This window comes from Artemia franciscana, chromosome 3 (assembly GCF_032884065.1).
Source record: "Artemia franciscana chromosome 3, ASM3288406v1, whole genome shotgun sequence".
Classification (NCBI taxonomy): Eukaryota; Metazoa; Arthropoda; class Branchiopoda; order Anostraca; family Artemiidae; genus Artemia; species Artemia franciscana.
In genome coordinates this window covers 11,518,957-11,536,313 of record NC_088865.1, presented here as the reverse complement: position 1 = coordinate 11,536,313, position 17,357 = coordinate 11,518,957, and positions in this window count along the sequence as shown.

Sequence of the window (17,357 nt, the reverse complement as noted above, 5' to 3'; positions counted from 1 at the left end):
TTTTTACATCTCCTCTGAGATTCTTTTATATAGCTAGCAACAATAATATTCTAGCATAAAGTGGTGGTGACAACCTTACTGGGGTGTCCCTGGAACTAGTAGACACATGGGGCTCTATAACTGCTGACTTCTGACACCCTCCTGCAAGAGCATATCAAGCATTTCTTTTTTTTCATTTTGTTAAGGGGAGGGTTTGCGGAAACAAATTTTAAAAAACGCATCAAATTTGCTTATATGCATTTTGTTATATTTTTACGAGTCAGAAAAAATTCCGGGGGGTCCAACCTCGTAACTCCTCTCTCTGGATACGGCTTTGCCCTTGAGCCATTGGCTGTCCTGACCAGTGCCTGACTCTCCCTCTACTTTAAGTGACGAGTCTTGCTAGCCCAAGCCTGTCTGAAGCTGGTGTATGAGGTTCTCAGGATGAGAAATTGATGGTAGACACCATGAAACTGTCAAAGAAGGCAAAAGGGAAAAAAAGGCGGTAAGCCTTACCTAGAAAATACCACGCGTGAGAATGGCGTATATGGGCCAGTGACTATCGGTACTACTATTTTGGGAGGTAAGTGAGTAGAGGCAACTGACTTTTGTGGTCTGAGCTTAAACTCAGTTCTATGAGCCCGTCTACATTAATGATAATAACCAGCTCTTTGCATTTAAGCTTATGCAAAAATTCCTTCTTATTTCTGTGAAATAAGACCGTGAAGATCTATATTTTTATATTACTTATTGTTAAAGACGTTACTTAGAGGATATAATCCACCAAATACAAGTTTCAAATTCATAAGATAATATGAAAAGTAGAATTGACTTTAAAATGAAATTAAACAAAAAAAAACAAGTTTTTTTAAATGAAAGTAAGGAGCGACATTAAAACTTAAAACGAACAGAAGTAACTCCGTATATGAAAGGGGCTTTTCCTCCTCAACGCCCCGCTCTTTACGCTTAGTTTTTTACTGTTTTAAAAAGTAGAGTTAAGAGAAAGAGTCAAACTTTAGCGTGAAGAGCGGGGCGTTGAGGAGGAAAAGCCCCTTTCGTATACGGAGTAATTTCTGTTCGTTCTAAGTTTTAAAGTCGCTCCTTACTTTCATTTAAAAAAACTTTTTTTTTTGTTTATATGAAGTATTTATAAGAGACTTGAAGTATTGATAAGAGATCAATTGTGATCAGTTGCGTAACCCAAAGTGTTTATAAGTGATATCATAATTTAGACGTTCCTTAGTATTTATGTGTGTTTTAAAGAGTTTGTAAGTGATATAGAGCGTTCATAGAGATTCTGTAGGCTACGTATAGGTGTTCAAAGCCTTTATAAGATTAAATAAAAAAAAATAATTTTTTTAGCTGAAAGTAAGGAGCGACATTAAAACTTAAAACGAACAGAAATTACTCCGTATATGAAATGAGTTGTCCCCTCCGCAATCCCTCGCTCTTTACGCTAAAGCTTTTAATTGTTTTAAAAAATAGAATTGTGGCAAAGAGTCAAACTTTAGCGTAAAGAGCGAGGGATTGCGGAGGGGACAACTCATTTCATATACGGAGTAATTTCTGTTCGTTTTAAGTTTTAATGTCGCTCCTTACTTTCAGCTAAAAAAATTAGTTTTTTTTATTTAATTTCTGAACGTTTTTGAATAAATGCATGTTTGGTTTTGGCTCTCCGCACATAAATTATTAAAATGAAATTTGTATATTAATTCTTTTTTTGGCTAAATGGCTTTCTCTTAGTTTTGATCAGACGATTTTGAGAAATAAGGGGTGGAGAAGGAGGCCTAGTTACCCTCCAATTTTTCGGTTCCTTAAAAAGGCAACTAGAACTTTTAATTTTTAACGAACGTTTTTATTAGTAAAAAATATACGTTACTTAAGAATTAACTTACGTAACAAACTTTCATAACCTTATATTTTTATTATGTATACGAGGGGGTTTGTACCCTCGTTAATACCTCGCTCTTTACACTAAATCGTAAGTTTTGTCCCAATCCTTTAAGAATGACCCCTGAATCAGAAAGGCCGTAGAATAAATAGTTGAAATTACTAAAAATACTTTAGCATAAAGAGCAAGGTATTTATCTCCTCCTAAATACCTCGCTCTTTATGCTAAAGTATTTTTAGAACCCCTCATATGCGTAATAATCTCTGTTCGTTTTAAGTTTCAACGCTACTTCTTCCTTTCATTTGAAAAAACGTTTTCATGTTTATTTTTCATTGTTTTCTTATAGTAATGCTAGAGAATCCTGCACCCTTGTCATTGAATTTTTCTTCCCCCATGACAGATTCCTCCAAGGAAAGATCCTCCAACATAGCCCCCTCTCCTCAGCCCCACCCCCAAACAAAATAAAATCCCCCTGAAAACGTCTGTACACTTCCCAATAACCATTACTATATGTAAACACTGGTCAAAGTTTGTAACCTGCAGCCCCTCCCCCAGGGATTGTGGGGGAGTAAGTCATCCCCAAAGACATAGTTATTATGGTTTTTGACTATGCTGAACAAAATGGCTATCTCCAAATTTTGATCCGTTGACTTTGGGAAAAAAAGAGCGTGGGAGGGGGCCTAGATGCCCTCCAATTTTTGGTTACTTAAAAAGGGCACTAGAACTTATCATTTTCGTTAGCCTCTTGCGACATTCTAGGACCACTTGGTCGATACGATGACCCCTGGGGAAAAAAAACAAAAAAAAAACAAACAAATAAACACGCACCCGTGATTTGTCTTCTGGCAAAAAATACAAAATTCCGCATTTTTGTAGAAAGGAGCTTGAAACTTTCACAGTAGGGTTCTCTGATATGCTGAATCTGATGGTATCATTTTCGTTAAGATCCTACGACTTTTAGGGGGTGTTTCCCCAATTTTCCTAAATAAGGGAAATTTTCTCAGGCTCGTAACTTTTGATGGGTAAGACTAAACTTGATGAAACTTATATATTTAAAATCAGCATTAAAATGCGATTCTTTTGATGTAGCTATTGATATCAAAATTCAATTTTTTAGAGTTTTGGTTACTATTGAGCCGGGTCGCTCCTTACTACAGTTCGTTACCACGAACTGTTTGAAAAATGAGCAAACATAATGCACTTATCCATAAAATACAATCATGTTCTGCGATATCCTGGATTTCAAGTTTCAAAAAATCGATGCATATTTTTTATTTATATCCCTAAATTTTATTAGCACAAATAAAACCAATAAAGGTCTACCCGAACTTATAATAATTACTATTCTCGTATCTTGAAAAACATTAACTACTCTCATTAGTCGAAACATTAATCTAATAGATGGTTCGTCGCATTCCAGGTAAGGCACGAACATAGATTTTTAATTTACTTGTGATAATGGATTGAGTTCATTTACTGAGCTACCTAACAGGAAGATTGATGGATAAAATTGAAATGCCTTTGAAGCAAAGTTTTCATCAACTAGTTCGTTCTAACACAGGAACGTATGTCCATATATTTTTGAGGGAAGTGGTGCGATCACCCCTAGGGAACGACGATATGGTAAAACGGAGGGGGCTCGTGCTTCGAGGTCCTCCCATGGTTCATATCCAATTTCAGCCTCATAACTTTGAGAATAAAAATACCTTCAAAGTTCAAAGCCAATGAGGTGCTGTCACAGAGAACAAATATTTCTATGAAGGGGGATTTCCAGCTTGATTTGAACAACAGAAAATACAGTCTTTTTCAAGTGAAAATATGCTAAGGAGAGGTTTTCAGGCTGAATCGTCCTAAAGAAATTTTCCAGGGAGAATTTTCAGCGAGGATGGAGTTATCCAGGGGGATTGTCCGGGGAGGCGGGCATTTACGTGGAATAAACTTTCCATGGAAGAATTTTCTGTGGGGGAACAAATTTTCGATGGAGTGGGGGAGGGGGGGGAATTATTTGGAAAAAATCAGAAATTATTTTTTTTTCAACTGAAAGTAAGGAGGAACTTTAAACCTTAAAACAAACAGAAATAGTTCCGTATATGATGGGGACTGTCCCCTCCTTAATATCTCGATCTTTGCGGTAAAATTTGCCTTTTTATCTTTAAGGAAGTTTCATGAAACACGAGGACATTTTAATTAAAATAGGAAGGCTTTTTAAAGTACTAAAAAACTTTAGTCTGAAAGGTAAGGTATTTAGGAGGTGACAACCCCCTTATATGAGGTATAATTTATGGTCATTTTCAGTCTTAACGCTGCTCCCACTTTCAGCTGAAAAAAAAACTGTCTTTTTCAATTTAATAGTGATTATAGCCACAGCATAGCCACTATCGATAACACTAAGGGCAAGTCGTATTTTGATACGAAGGAAAGCTCTTATCTGAAGGAAGGAAAACTCTTGCTAGAGTCCAAACATGTAGATGGGAAAAAGCAAAGAAAGATTCTGTAGATTCTGCAAAATTACACGTTCAGAGCCCGTCTTTAACCCAAAGTTACACCATATATTTAGAATGAAATTTCCATTATGAAAGAATGAAATTAATGACAAAAAAGTGAGAATTCGGCAAATTCTTTATAGGCTCAAGTGAATTATTTGATTCCCAGGCCCTCCCTTCAACCCCGTCCTTACAACCATAAATTCAAGTATGTTGAGGTCCTTGGCATGAAAAATCTTGCTAATTTCTAACCTTCAATGTAGCATTAAAAAAGGCTAGTTAGAAAACTGTCGAAGTTCTGAAAGTAAACTTACTAAGTATTTTGTTCCAGCAAAAAAGACGTATATCATTAAACCTGGTTTTCGAGCCATCATCTTTTTCCTGAAGATACCTTTCAACTTTTCATTTGTCATTTTTGGTTTAGCATACACGTGACTTGGATCTTTTGTGAATATAAAAATTTCCTTGCAAATGACTGTTATGATTTGTCTTATATTTTCTTATTTTGTGCATACGATTCGTCTATTTTAATTTTTTAGTTATCCTTGCCCCAATTGTGGGACAACAACCACCCCACCCCTACCAACCCAAAAAAGTCACGTGTGCATGCCATTTGCAGCTTATGTAGCGAAATTTCACAATTTGTGCAATTCGACAATCGCTGGATTCTCCAAACTATAAAAAACATAGGTTGACTTTGAATAAAAAACAAAGAAGGGCTGGGCCGTTTCTTGATTATCTGTCCCCGAGACATAGTATTTATTCAGGTATAAACTCGCTAGATGGAACCCAAAGCCTTAATTACAATTAAATAAAAAAAACAAGTTTTTTTAAATGAAAATAAATAGCGACATTAAAATTTAAAACGAACAGAAATTACTCCGTATATGAAAGGGGCTTTTCCTTCTCAACGCCCCGCTCTTTACGCTAAAGTTTGACTCTTTAGCGTAAAGAGCGGGGCGTTGAGAAGGAAAATCCCCTTTCATATACGGAGTAATTTCTGTACGTTTTGAGTTTTAATGTCGCTCCTTACTTTCATTAAAAAAAACTTTTTTTATTATTTAATTTCTGAACGTTTTTGAATCAATGCATGTTTTGATTTTGGCTCTCCGCAGAGGAATAATTAAAACGAAATTTGTATATTTATTTTTTTTGGCTAAATGGCTTTCTCATAATTTTGATCGAATGCTTTTGAGAAAAAAAGAGCGGGTGAGGAAGCCTAGTTGCCCTCCGATTTTCGGTTAATTAAAAAGGCAACTAGAACTTTTAATTTTTTACGAATCTTTTTATAAGTAAAAGATATACGTAACTTATAAATTAGCTTACGTAAAGAACTTTTGTATTCTCATGTTTTTATTACATATATGATGGGGTTCTCCCCCTCGTCAGTAGCTCGCTCTTTACACTAAAGCTTAAATTTTGTCCCAATTCGTTAAGAATGACCCCTGAATCACAAAAGCCGCAGAATAAATAGTTGAAATTACTAAAAATACTTTTGCGTAAAGACCGAGGTATTAGGAGGAGGTGAGCCCCTCATATGGGTAATAATTTCTGTTCGTTTTAAGTTTTAATGCTGCTGCTTACTTCCAGCTGAATTAAACTTTTTCATATTTATTTTTTATTGTTTTTTTTATAAGTAATGCTAGTAAATCCTGCGCTCCCTTCATGGAAATTTTCTTCCCCCATGACAAATTCCTCGATGGAAAGTTCCCCCCAGTATATCCCCCTCTTCTCAACACCTGCCTCCAACCAAAAAATCCTCCTGACAAAGCCTGTACACTTCCCAATAACCATTACTATATGTAAGCACTGGTCAAAGTTTTGAACTTGTAACCCCTCCCACGGAGACTGTGGGGGAGTAAATCGTTCCCCAAGACATAGTTATAAGGTTTTTCGACTACTCTGAATAAAATGGCTATCTCAGAATTTTGATCCGTTGAATTTGGGAAAATAATTAGTGTGGGAGGGGGCCTAGGTGCCCTCCAATTTTTTTGGTCACGTAAAAAGGGCACTAGAACTTTTCATTTCCGTTAGAATGAGCCCTCTTGCGACATTCTAGGACAACTGGGCCGATACGATCACCCCTGAAAAAAAAAAAAAATAAATAAATAAACACGCATCCGTGATCTGCCTTCTGGCAAAAAATGTAAAATTCCACATTTTAGTATATAGGAGCTTCAAACTTCTACAGTAGGGTTCTCTGAATCTGATGATGTGATTTCTATGACTTTTAGGGGGTGTTTCCCCCTATTTTCTAAAATTACGTAAATTTTCTCAGGCTCATAACTTTTGATGGGTAAGACTAAACTTGATGAAACTTATGTATTTAAAATCAACATTAAAATGCGATTCTTTTGATGTAGCTATTGGTACCAAAATTCCATTTTTTAGAGTTTTGGTTACTATTGAGCCGGGTCGCTCCTTACTACAGTTCGTTACCACGAACTGTTTGATTATTCTACCTAAGAATTCTTATTCTGACTCCACAGAGCATCTGTTTGAACATCATAATAAATTATAATAAAACATCATATTCCCTCCTATTCCCTATTTCTGGTATCCATATATTGTGACTATCAGATAGCGTCAAGGTACAAAACTAAAAACACACAAATGCACGAAGTAATGTAGCAATCGGAAATAATGTGACATTTTTCTGACACAATTTTTTTTAATCCCTTCTCACCTCCCCATCTCCTACGCGGATAACTTCCTTCGTGTGTGCTTGGATAGTACATCATGCGTATTTATTTAAGTTAGTTTGTATTGTTTGCTTAATATATGTTAGTAAATCCCTTAATTTATGTTCTAGCGATTCATTGTTAACTTAAGATAGTATTAGTCACTTAAATGGTGCCCGTTGAGAAAGGGGGCCTGGGCTAGTTGGCCAATAATCACTTTTGACTCTAGCTAGAAGTTTTAATTTGGGCAATAATGGGCAATTTTAATTGGGCTAATAATTGACAACCTACATAAGTTACAGTCCTTGCCCGAGGGCTAGGGACGATTTCACAACCCCTAAGTTACAGTAATTTGAATTTTGGACTATTTTGAACAAAATGGCTATTTTAAAATTTTCATAAGATACATTTGGAGACAAAAGGTAGAAAAGGAGGGCTTGTTACTTTTCGATCAGTTTCGATTCTTAAGAACTTACATAAATTATAATTCTTGTCCCGGGGCCTGTGGGGCATGGAGGAAAATACAGAAATGCGCAAAGTACTGTATCATTCTGAAATAATGTGACACTTTTCTGACACAAAGTTTTTTTAATCCCTTCTTCCCTCTCCAACGCCCACGTGGATAACTTCCTGTGTGAGCTTTTGGATAGCACGTCATGCGTTTTTATATAAGTTAGTTTGTTTTGTTTGCTTAATATATGTTAGTTAATCCAGTGATTTATGTTCTGCGCAGGTTATTGTAAACTTAAGTTAGTGTTAGTCACTTAAATTGCGCTTAAAATTTCCATGTAAATATTGTGTCCTTAAATCAATATTGGTCCTTTTCTTTACCCTATATAGACGAAAATTTTACTTTTGTTATAAACTGTTTTTTGTCGCTTTTTTATTGCTGTTCTGTTACTTTCAAGACAATGCTGGCGGTCTTTTCTGCGTTATATGTTATTAATCTTGTAAAGAACCCGGTCATACATCATTTTAAAAGTACATATTTACATTGCAATTGGATTCATAAAGAAGTCAACATTTCAAAATAACATTTAGGAGGCGATATTTCTAGGGGTGTAGCTACCATATGAAACATGCTGCAAAAAGCTGGATTGCTCCATCATTATGAATCCCGCCCAGCAATTGCTTCGTTTGTATAATAAAACATGTATTTTGGAATTTCCCATTAGTTTTTTTTAGTATAAATTTCCATGGGGCACTTACGTGGGGGGCGAGAAAAATTATAAAAAATTGTTAACTAAATTTTAACAAAGCTTAAAAAATAAGAATTTCAATCGTTTCACTGTAGTTCAGGAAGAATTAGTAGGGAAGTTTTGCTACTTCTAAAAAATTACTTGGCGATCCTCGTAACTTGTGGTTTCTATCATTGTCAGGAAAATTGTGCTAAAGGATTCAGTTTTAGTTTGGTTTCAAATAAAACATAAGAGAAAAAACAAAAGAATGCAGTGAATTCTATTGAAAATAATAGAAAAATTATTTTTGGCGGGAAAGAAAGTATAAAAGAAAAAAAAACAAACGAAAAGGGCAAAAGTAAAAACACCAACGATAATTCAGACTAACAAAAGTCACCAGCCGTGGGACATGTTCTAGCTCGGGGGAGTAAGTCAATCTCTCCTCTTAAAAAACTTATTAGATTTTTACGATCATTTCTATGATTTATTTTTTAAAATTTACGAAAGTATGGGATTTGTCGAAACTGCCCCTAAAATAGGTAGACCCGAAAGGCCCTTCCTCTGAACACCAAGAATTTAACTTTATCGTGCAAAATTCTAATAAAGTACAAAAGTCGTCAACTGCAGCTGCAGCTGCTGACCAGAAATTGTTGAATAGAATCCGAAAACTAATCCAGTATCCAGTAATAAGACAGATATGAAGTGTTTTGATATCCTCACACCCAACGTATTGAGATTTAATTAAGCACAAACCATAAAATGGCACAAATCTGAGTCCAAATCTTACTTACACCAATTTTGGTTGGGATATTTGATCCTAAATTTTGAAGAAGTATGAATAGGACAGTACCTGCTACTTTTGACTAGCTTTGGTGGAAATTTAACAACCTGTTTTCGTAGATACTAGTATTTTTGAAGATGTCAGATGAGTTCTAAGCCCCCTAAAAGCAAAACTAACACATAACGTGCTTCCTCTCACTAATTTAAGTTGAGATTTAGCAACTTCTTCGAGAAGATTTTGCGAAGAAGACAAGATTTAGAACCCTTCTTAGGAATCAAATCGATTTTGGATTCCGTAAAAGATGACATGGGGATCAGATATCACTTTCCACTAAATTTTACTGAAACTCGACAACTCATTCCGCAAAAAGCACAGATTTTAAGAAATCACCGTTCCTTTCTGTTATCGATAGTCGTAAGAATAAAACCCGAAGAAATGCAACTGCGAAACAAGCACTGGCATCACACATATTTTGGAAACCTGTTTTAATATACAATGGTTTAAAATTCCATATCCGGTAAGAAAAAAAAATGTCATAATAAAAAAATGAAGGGGTTCATATCTCTCAGAGGGTTGGCTCGGGTACGGGTCCGCAAAAGCTGAAACTAAGACAGTAAGTCAACTCTTATTTTCCACCGAGCTTTTAGAGACGTCCATTTTGGCAGATGTCCTAATTCGAAGATTTTTTTTTATCGCTCCTTTTCTCTGCAGAGGTTGAATTGTGTCTAGACACCAAAAGGCCCAACTAAAACCTAGCTCTCATTTCCTAATCAAATTTGTTTGAGATACACAACCATTTTTCTGATAGTCGTGCTGATGCCAATAATCTAAAACCCCCCTTTCCCTCCCTCATATGTTTCAACTGGTTCCCGATCCCCAGAGTATAAAACTAGGACATAATATCTTATACCCAACCATGTCTTGTTAAAATTCCCCAATTTAACTGCTGATAATGATTTTCTGGTCCTCCCCAAACAATTCGGGTGGCGCGCGATCTGCAGAAAAGTTACCTAGTGAGCTTAGTCCTACTTCTTACCAAGTTGGATGGAAATCTATCTGCCTCCTCTAGTAAATATCACAATGAAAAGAATTTAGACATACTCCCTACAAAAGAAAAAAGGGGCAGACCTTAAATGGCACTGCTAAGAAACTTTTTCTTATTCCTAGTCAAATTTGTTTGCGAACAGATAACACTTTTAGCTACATTCCAAATGACAAGAATGTAAGGTTCATTCCTCCATTTGACCAGCAGAGGTCGGATATTATCTGGACGCAAAGGGAGAGCTATGACACTAGCTTTTACTTCCTTTTCAGTTACAGGCTGGCTGATATCTGACAGCCCATTCTGGCAGATATGTAAATGCCAAGATTTCAAACTAACCTCCTCCCTTTCCCTTGCCAGAAGAGTCAAATCATAAATGGACTTAGACGGTATAATTCTTCGCTAGTTCATTAAATGCATGCGAAACTTCACAATATAGTAGTAGTAGTAGTAGTAGTAGTAGTAGAACAATTTTATTAGAAATAAACATTTCTTAATCAATAGCACAACATAAGCGAAGCTTGCGAGGCTGTGCTAAATTCAAAGAAAATAAAGAAACAATATGGAGAATAAGAAATTATGAAGAATGAGACCATATACCGGAATCAACAAAAAAAAACATAAACAATACACTCCCTTGCGTGACCCCAAGACAACAACAAAAAACAAAAAATACATAAATATTACAAATGAATAAGCTATGTAAAATTTATTTTAGTTAAACTGTTTCAAAAGAATACCTACCGAGCAACTCCCCACGTAAATCAGACTTAAACTGGTCAAGGCTACTTATTTCCTTGATATCTACACTCAGTTTATTCCTAAGTTTTGAAGCTCTGTAAATAAGTGAAAAAGAAGACCTACTTGAAACTAATCGAGGAACCTCAGTATTACCTCGTATCCGAGTAATGTGGTGGTGAACATCAGACCTCTCACAAAATATTCCTGTAAAACAATCAGGAAGGCTACCTCTGTAATACCTATATATAAAAATCAACGCATAAAAATCACCTAATCCAGCTGCAGGCATTATATTTAAATCTCTGTAGATAGACCTCAAAGACTCCTGATTCCCAACACCACAAAAAACTCGGATAGCATTATTCTGGATCACACGGATGGGACGAACTATCGAAGGGAAAGTACCAAGCCAAATCGACGAGCAATACAAAATGTAAGGGTGAATCAGGGAAAAATATAACAATCGTAGAATATTTGGGGGGTAAATATGTTTTAATTTGCGCATGATACCTAAGTTACGTGACAATATTTTCGAAACTGACTTCACATGATCTTTAAATGATAGGGTTTCATCAACATTGATTCCGAGGTATTTGTGAATCTTGTTCGTTTAATAATTCCCCGCTCCGAAATTATTTCCGTAAACCAAGGGTAAAAATTCGGAGATCGAGAGAAAATAACAAAATTTGACTTATCTATATTCAGGTCAAGGTGGTTTATTTTAAGCCATGTACATATCCTGCTCATTGCTGCATTTATCATGGACATGAGCAGTTCTTATGCAGGGGCAACACACACCAAGGTTGTATCATCAGCAAATAAGGGCATAGTAAGCTGGGTCTTACTCGGACCATTGTCAACAAAGTCGTCAATTCTGGGCAGAGCTTTCACAACATGCGGTAGATCATTAATAAAAATTAAAAACAGAGTCGGACCCAGTACGGATCCTTGGGGAATCCCCCAATTAACAACATTTTTACTAGACAAAAATCCTTGTAAATTGACATACTGGTGTCTATTTTGAAGATAACTGCAAAGCAAACCCAATGTAGCACCCCTTAATCCATAAAATTCACATTTTTTAATAATATTCGATGGTCAACAGTGTCAAACGCCTTAATTAAGTCCAAAAAAACACCAGCTACCCTAAGCTTTTTATCAAGAGCATCATTAATTATAGTAGTAGTAAATGAAATCGCCATTTCTGTTGTTCTGCCCTTCCTGAAACCAAACTGATTTGTATGTAGAAGTTTATGACGCTCCAAATGCTCATAAATTCTAATATTAATACATTTTTCTAAATCTTGTGAAATAACAGGTAATAATGAAATTGGTCTATAATTCCCCAGATCATTCTTATTACCACCCTTAAACACAGGAGTTATTCTTGCAATTTTAAGACAATTGGGGAACTTCCCTTGCTTAAAGCAAGCATTAATAAGGGACGTTAATACATGTGAAATGCTTGGAAACACGGCTTTTAAAACAAGAAGGTTAATGGAATCACTCCCAGCCGAAGAACTTTTCATCTCAAAGATAATCTTACGAACTTCATCATGAGTGACAGGTCTTAGATACATTGATACATCGACAGAAGTACCCATAAAAGTCTCAAGGGGAGGATCATTATCAGAAGCTACTGTAGTACGAGAAAATCGAGCCCCAACAGTTGCAAAATGTTCCGAAAGGACACTACAAATTACAGCAGGCTCATTCGATTTTAACCGATCACTTGTAGTAACTTCATCAGGCAGAATCGGATCTGTTGAAGATATAGCACTTTTAATAATTTTCCAAGTTTTAGCTGGGTTACCACAAGCATCTTTAAATTTACACTCAAAATATTTTTTCTTCGCGTTTCTCAAAAGTTTATTAAGAGCATTTCTATAATTTTTATAAACTCTTGTGCAAACTGGATCGTTTTCATTCCTTATTGAATCCCTATATAACTGGTCTTTCTTATTTATGCACCGCAGAAGACTAGGTGACACCCACGGCTTTTTGGGCATCTTTTTCCTTGACCTTGTCCGATTCACTACACAAGTTTTACTCAAAATAGAGATCAATGTATCATAAAATTTTTTGAAAACTTATATTTATATCATCTAGATTTTCAACTTTATTATTCCAATCAACATTAGAAATCTCTTGTTTAAACTTTTCTAAGTTACCCTGGTTGAGCACAGGTAACATACTCATTTTCAGTCTAGGACCTTGCTGCCTCGGGAAACAAACTTTAAAACTTGCTGAAATCCCAAAATGGTCAGAAACATCAGTAACAATAACCCCTGGATCTGAAAATTTAGAATTAGAAAGAATATTATCAAGTAGCTTTGCCGTTAAAGTGGTAACACTCGTACAAATATTGATAGTGGGAAATAAACTATATGACATGCAAAGCTGTAGGAAATCCATAGGAGTTTTCGAATTCATATCGTTAAGGTCAATATTAAAGTCCCCAAGCATGAAGAATGGGTGCGAACCAGTAGGTAGTTTATCCAACTGTTCCTCCAAAATATCCAAAAAGGCCGGTATAGACCCAGATGGTGGTCTATATAGTACAACAACATAAACATCTTTTGGCTTAAGCCTGAGCTGAAGGATAAGTGGCTCAAATAGCATCTCGTGAAACAGCACCAGATCACTTCTTACCAAAACCTCGATATCGCTCCGTATATAGGCTCCAATACCTCCATGTTGACGAAATTGACGATTCTTATGATAAAATGTATACCCTGGAATATCCAAGAGAGCAGAGTTATGCTCATTTAGCCATGTTTCTGTGAGACCAATAACCTGAAAAATGGAAAGTTCACATATCTCGCTTATAAAATTAAAAGATGAATTCAAACCCTGGCAGTTAAGATGGAAAACTCTGAGATTTTCAGAATCACCACCACCATTCCCGGACCTCAAATCATCCTTAAATAGGTACTTTGAATTACAAGAAACATATTGACCAGCAATCCCAATATCATAATTCCGGTGGAGCTGTTCCGTAAACATACTACCAAAATCCACAAAGGAAGCTTCCAAAATTTTAAGACGGCTGTTGCCCGGGGTGCCACGATCACCATCAACCTTATTCATGCATTTTTACAACAAAGAAATATGGCCTCATCTCCACAACAAAACAAAAAAGAAAAGAAAAAGAACTAAACAAGAACAAAATAGAATATAACAAACAACAAAAGAATGACACTTTCCATCTCAGAAAAAAAACAAACACAAAAAGAAACAGGCCGTATTTCGCTAACCCGTAACGAACCCATGTACAAGTTACCAAATACAACGGCTACTAATTCCCACAATCACACAACCATAATTATTGCGACAAAATAGCAAGTTTTATTTTTTATTAAGTTTTGTTATTATTTTTTTTTAATTGATCTTTTCAATAACAAATAAACACTCACCAATTCTAACAACTGTAAAAAAAAAAAAAAAATAAGAATCCAACAAACACTTAGCATTGTACCCAGGCACTTTAATAACACGGTTGTCCTTTTTAACAGAGATGCTGGGTGGTAGGGTAGGAGGTACCCAGCATTCCACACCTTTATCCACCAAACGCTTCCGTAACCCAAGTAATTCTTTACGCAAAACCCGCACACGCGGTGAGACATCATCACTAATAAAAACAGACTTATAAACACCGAACTCTTTCCCTTTTAATTTTTTCGCATTACTTAGAATCAAAAAACGTGCCTGGACACTGTCCACCCTAATTTTAACAGAATTCTTGGAACAGTGAACCACAGTAAATGGTGGCAACTTGTCAGGTGGGAGTGACAAACCAGCTACAATCACCTCAGAAACCCGAGATGCAGCCTCATTCAAGGGTACATCATTAAGGCCCCAAAACAGCAAATTATGCAACTTCTCCCGATTTTCATCAACAAGAGACTGGTACACAACCACATTCATTTCCTCATTGCATTTCTTAATCAGCTGTGATTGGGCTTTTACAATACTTTGCAGAGCTAGAAATTCCGATTTCACTGTTGCAATTTCATTGTCCGTTGCATTACTTTTATTTTCAAGCACCATAACACGACTTTTAACTGTACCCAAATCATTCTGAATTGCAAGTACACTCTGCTTTAGGGTTTTCATGTTCACATTTATAGATTGGACCATTTCCAAAATTTTGATGATATTCTCTGCATTCGTTTTCTGGCAGTCCGCATTAACACTCGTATCCGAATATGATTAATTTCATGCAAACAACAAACAAAATAATTTTTTTTTTTGTAATTTCCAGCTTGACCCCTTCAGAATTGTTTCTGAAGGGGTCAGAATCTAATATTCCGTATGTTGTCAGAATCTAGACAGCATACGGAATTTACAATTTCGGGTCTTAAAAGACATTCCTATTGTATCAATGATTCCGATATTACATGCCTAAGAAGTCTAGAACAAGTCATCTCCTCTATTTTATATTCCTCACATAATACCAAAAACTACTTTGGATTGCCATCTCTCAGCGTTACTAAGCTACACACCGCTGATGCCGAGGAAAGAGACCAAGAAAGCAGTAGTGTTACACCGCACCGAAACTAAGAAATATTAAGGCTAATTGGGATAGTTGTGAATATACTGGGGAGGTGGAGTGATATTTCGATCATGTCCGGATTCTATAGAGGCGTCTGCTTTAGCGAGAGCTACAAGCTATTTTCTAGCAGTAATATCTAATTTAGCATAGTAGTAGTCTGGCTGCGTGGAATAAAAACCTTAACGATAGTATTTCAGGCATCTTCATGTGCTAATCTTCAATATTTGGCTTTTGCTAAATCTTCTGGTTGGATTAAATAGGTTACAAGTAAAAAAGCATTTGAAGTAGCCAATAAAAGATGACATTATTACTGAAGTAAGACGAAGAGATACAATTTTCATTTTTAGTCTTGGTATAGGCTATGTAACTTGCGTTACATCTTTACAATAGGAATCAGTTGTCAATTCCTAATAATTGAAGAATATTTTTGATAACATACTTATCAGAACTAAATATTCACAGTATCCAGTTCTTTTGGTAAAACCTTTTGGTCGCACTAGAGCACCTTTAAATACCAAGTTTCGAAAGATGATTTTCAAAAAACAATTGATGCATTGTGTTAACCTTTCATAAAAAGTGTAGATAATTTTTGTGCTAAGGTAACATATCCAATAATGGAGAATTTTTTTTAATCTTAATTAAAATTTTAAATTCTAAACGACAATTACAGTGGCGCACATGACTTGTAAAAAAGTAAACACAGCATGCAAATAAATTAAACAATTTTTTTCTTTACAAGAAAATCCAGAAATGTTTGAGTCGCAAATATGGTGAATCCGTTGACTATGTTTAGTATTTTATTTTTATAACAGATGATTTTTATGTAAGCTTTGATCTAAAAGCAGGAAGTCCTTAAACTTTAACAGGAAGGTCAATAAGTAAAAACAAAAGAAGAACATATTTTGAGCAGAAGCCTCCTTTGCGGACCTTTTACGTAACTAATTGCCAAGATTGGAGGAATTATCAACGAGAGTACACAAAATGGTATCAATTTAAAAAAAAAATGTAGCCATTATTCCCACTAAAAAAAGTATTGTTGCTAATGAATATCATTGTAAACATAATTGAAATATCCAGTATTTTTTTCTTCACTGTCTAATAAAAGCATCTATCCTTATTCAAACTGTTATTAATCGTCATCGAAAGGCAATTTTGTCTTCAAATTTACCTTCAAAAAAGCTTTAATCTAGTGTTTCCCGTTTAAGACGTTTTCTAGGAATTTCTCCACTTTCTCTACTAAGTTGCCAAAGTAACGCAGTTTTCACCTGTAAAGGAAGTTCTTGATTTTTTTTTGTCGTCACTTGGAAACGGAATAGGCACTTCTATCTGAAATTGAATTATCAAGGTTATCAGTTATCAGTGAGTTATCAGAGTTATCAGATTCTTTCTGAGTCTCAGCTCCCTTTTAGTGTATCGCACTCCCATGCAGTGTTACGAGTCACAACCGTTTTGACGTAACTTGCGCTATTTTCATTCTGTTGGAAGCGTAATTGACGTATCAATTATGCAATTTTAACAGAGGACTTTATGATGTGTCTGCACATTCGCCTGTGCCTTTTACAAGAAGAGATTAAGAAAACGTAAACAAATAGCGCAATAGCTTTGGCAGCTATTCTAAATAAACTGATTCAGACATTTCCTAATATTAGGAAGTTAATAACATGGTCAGATTCATGCGTTCCGCAAAATAACAACTCCATCACGAGCTATAATATGCAGAGAATCCTGTTAAAAAATCTACATGTGGAGAGAATCATTATTAAATATTGTGAAATAGAACACTCTTATTCAAGAAGTGGATGCAATACATGATGTTATTGAGATGGTACTTAAGAACCAGGAAGTGTACTTGCATCTTGACCTAGTAAAAACAATTGGTCAAAGACAAGCGTCAAAATCCAAACGTGATCATTCAGTTGCAACCATTACACTTTCAAAATTTTCATGCATTCTCGGAACCGTATAAAACATAATCAGCAGTACTTTTTCAAAGGTCAAGTGGCTTGAATTCAAAAGGCCCAGAACT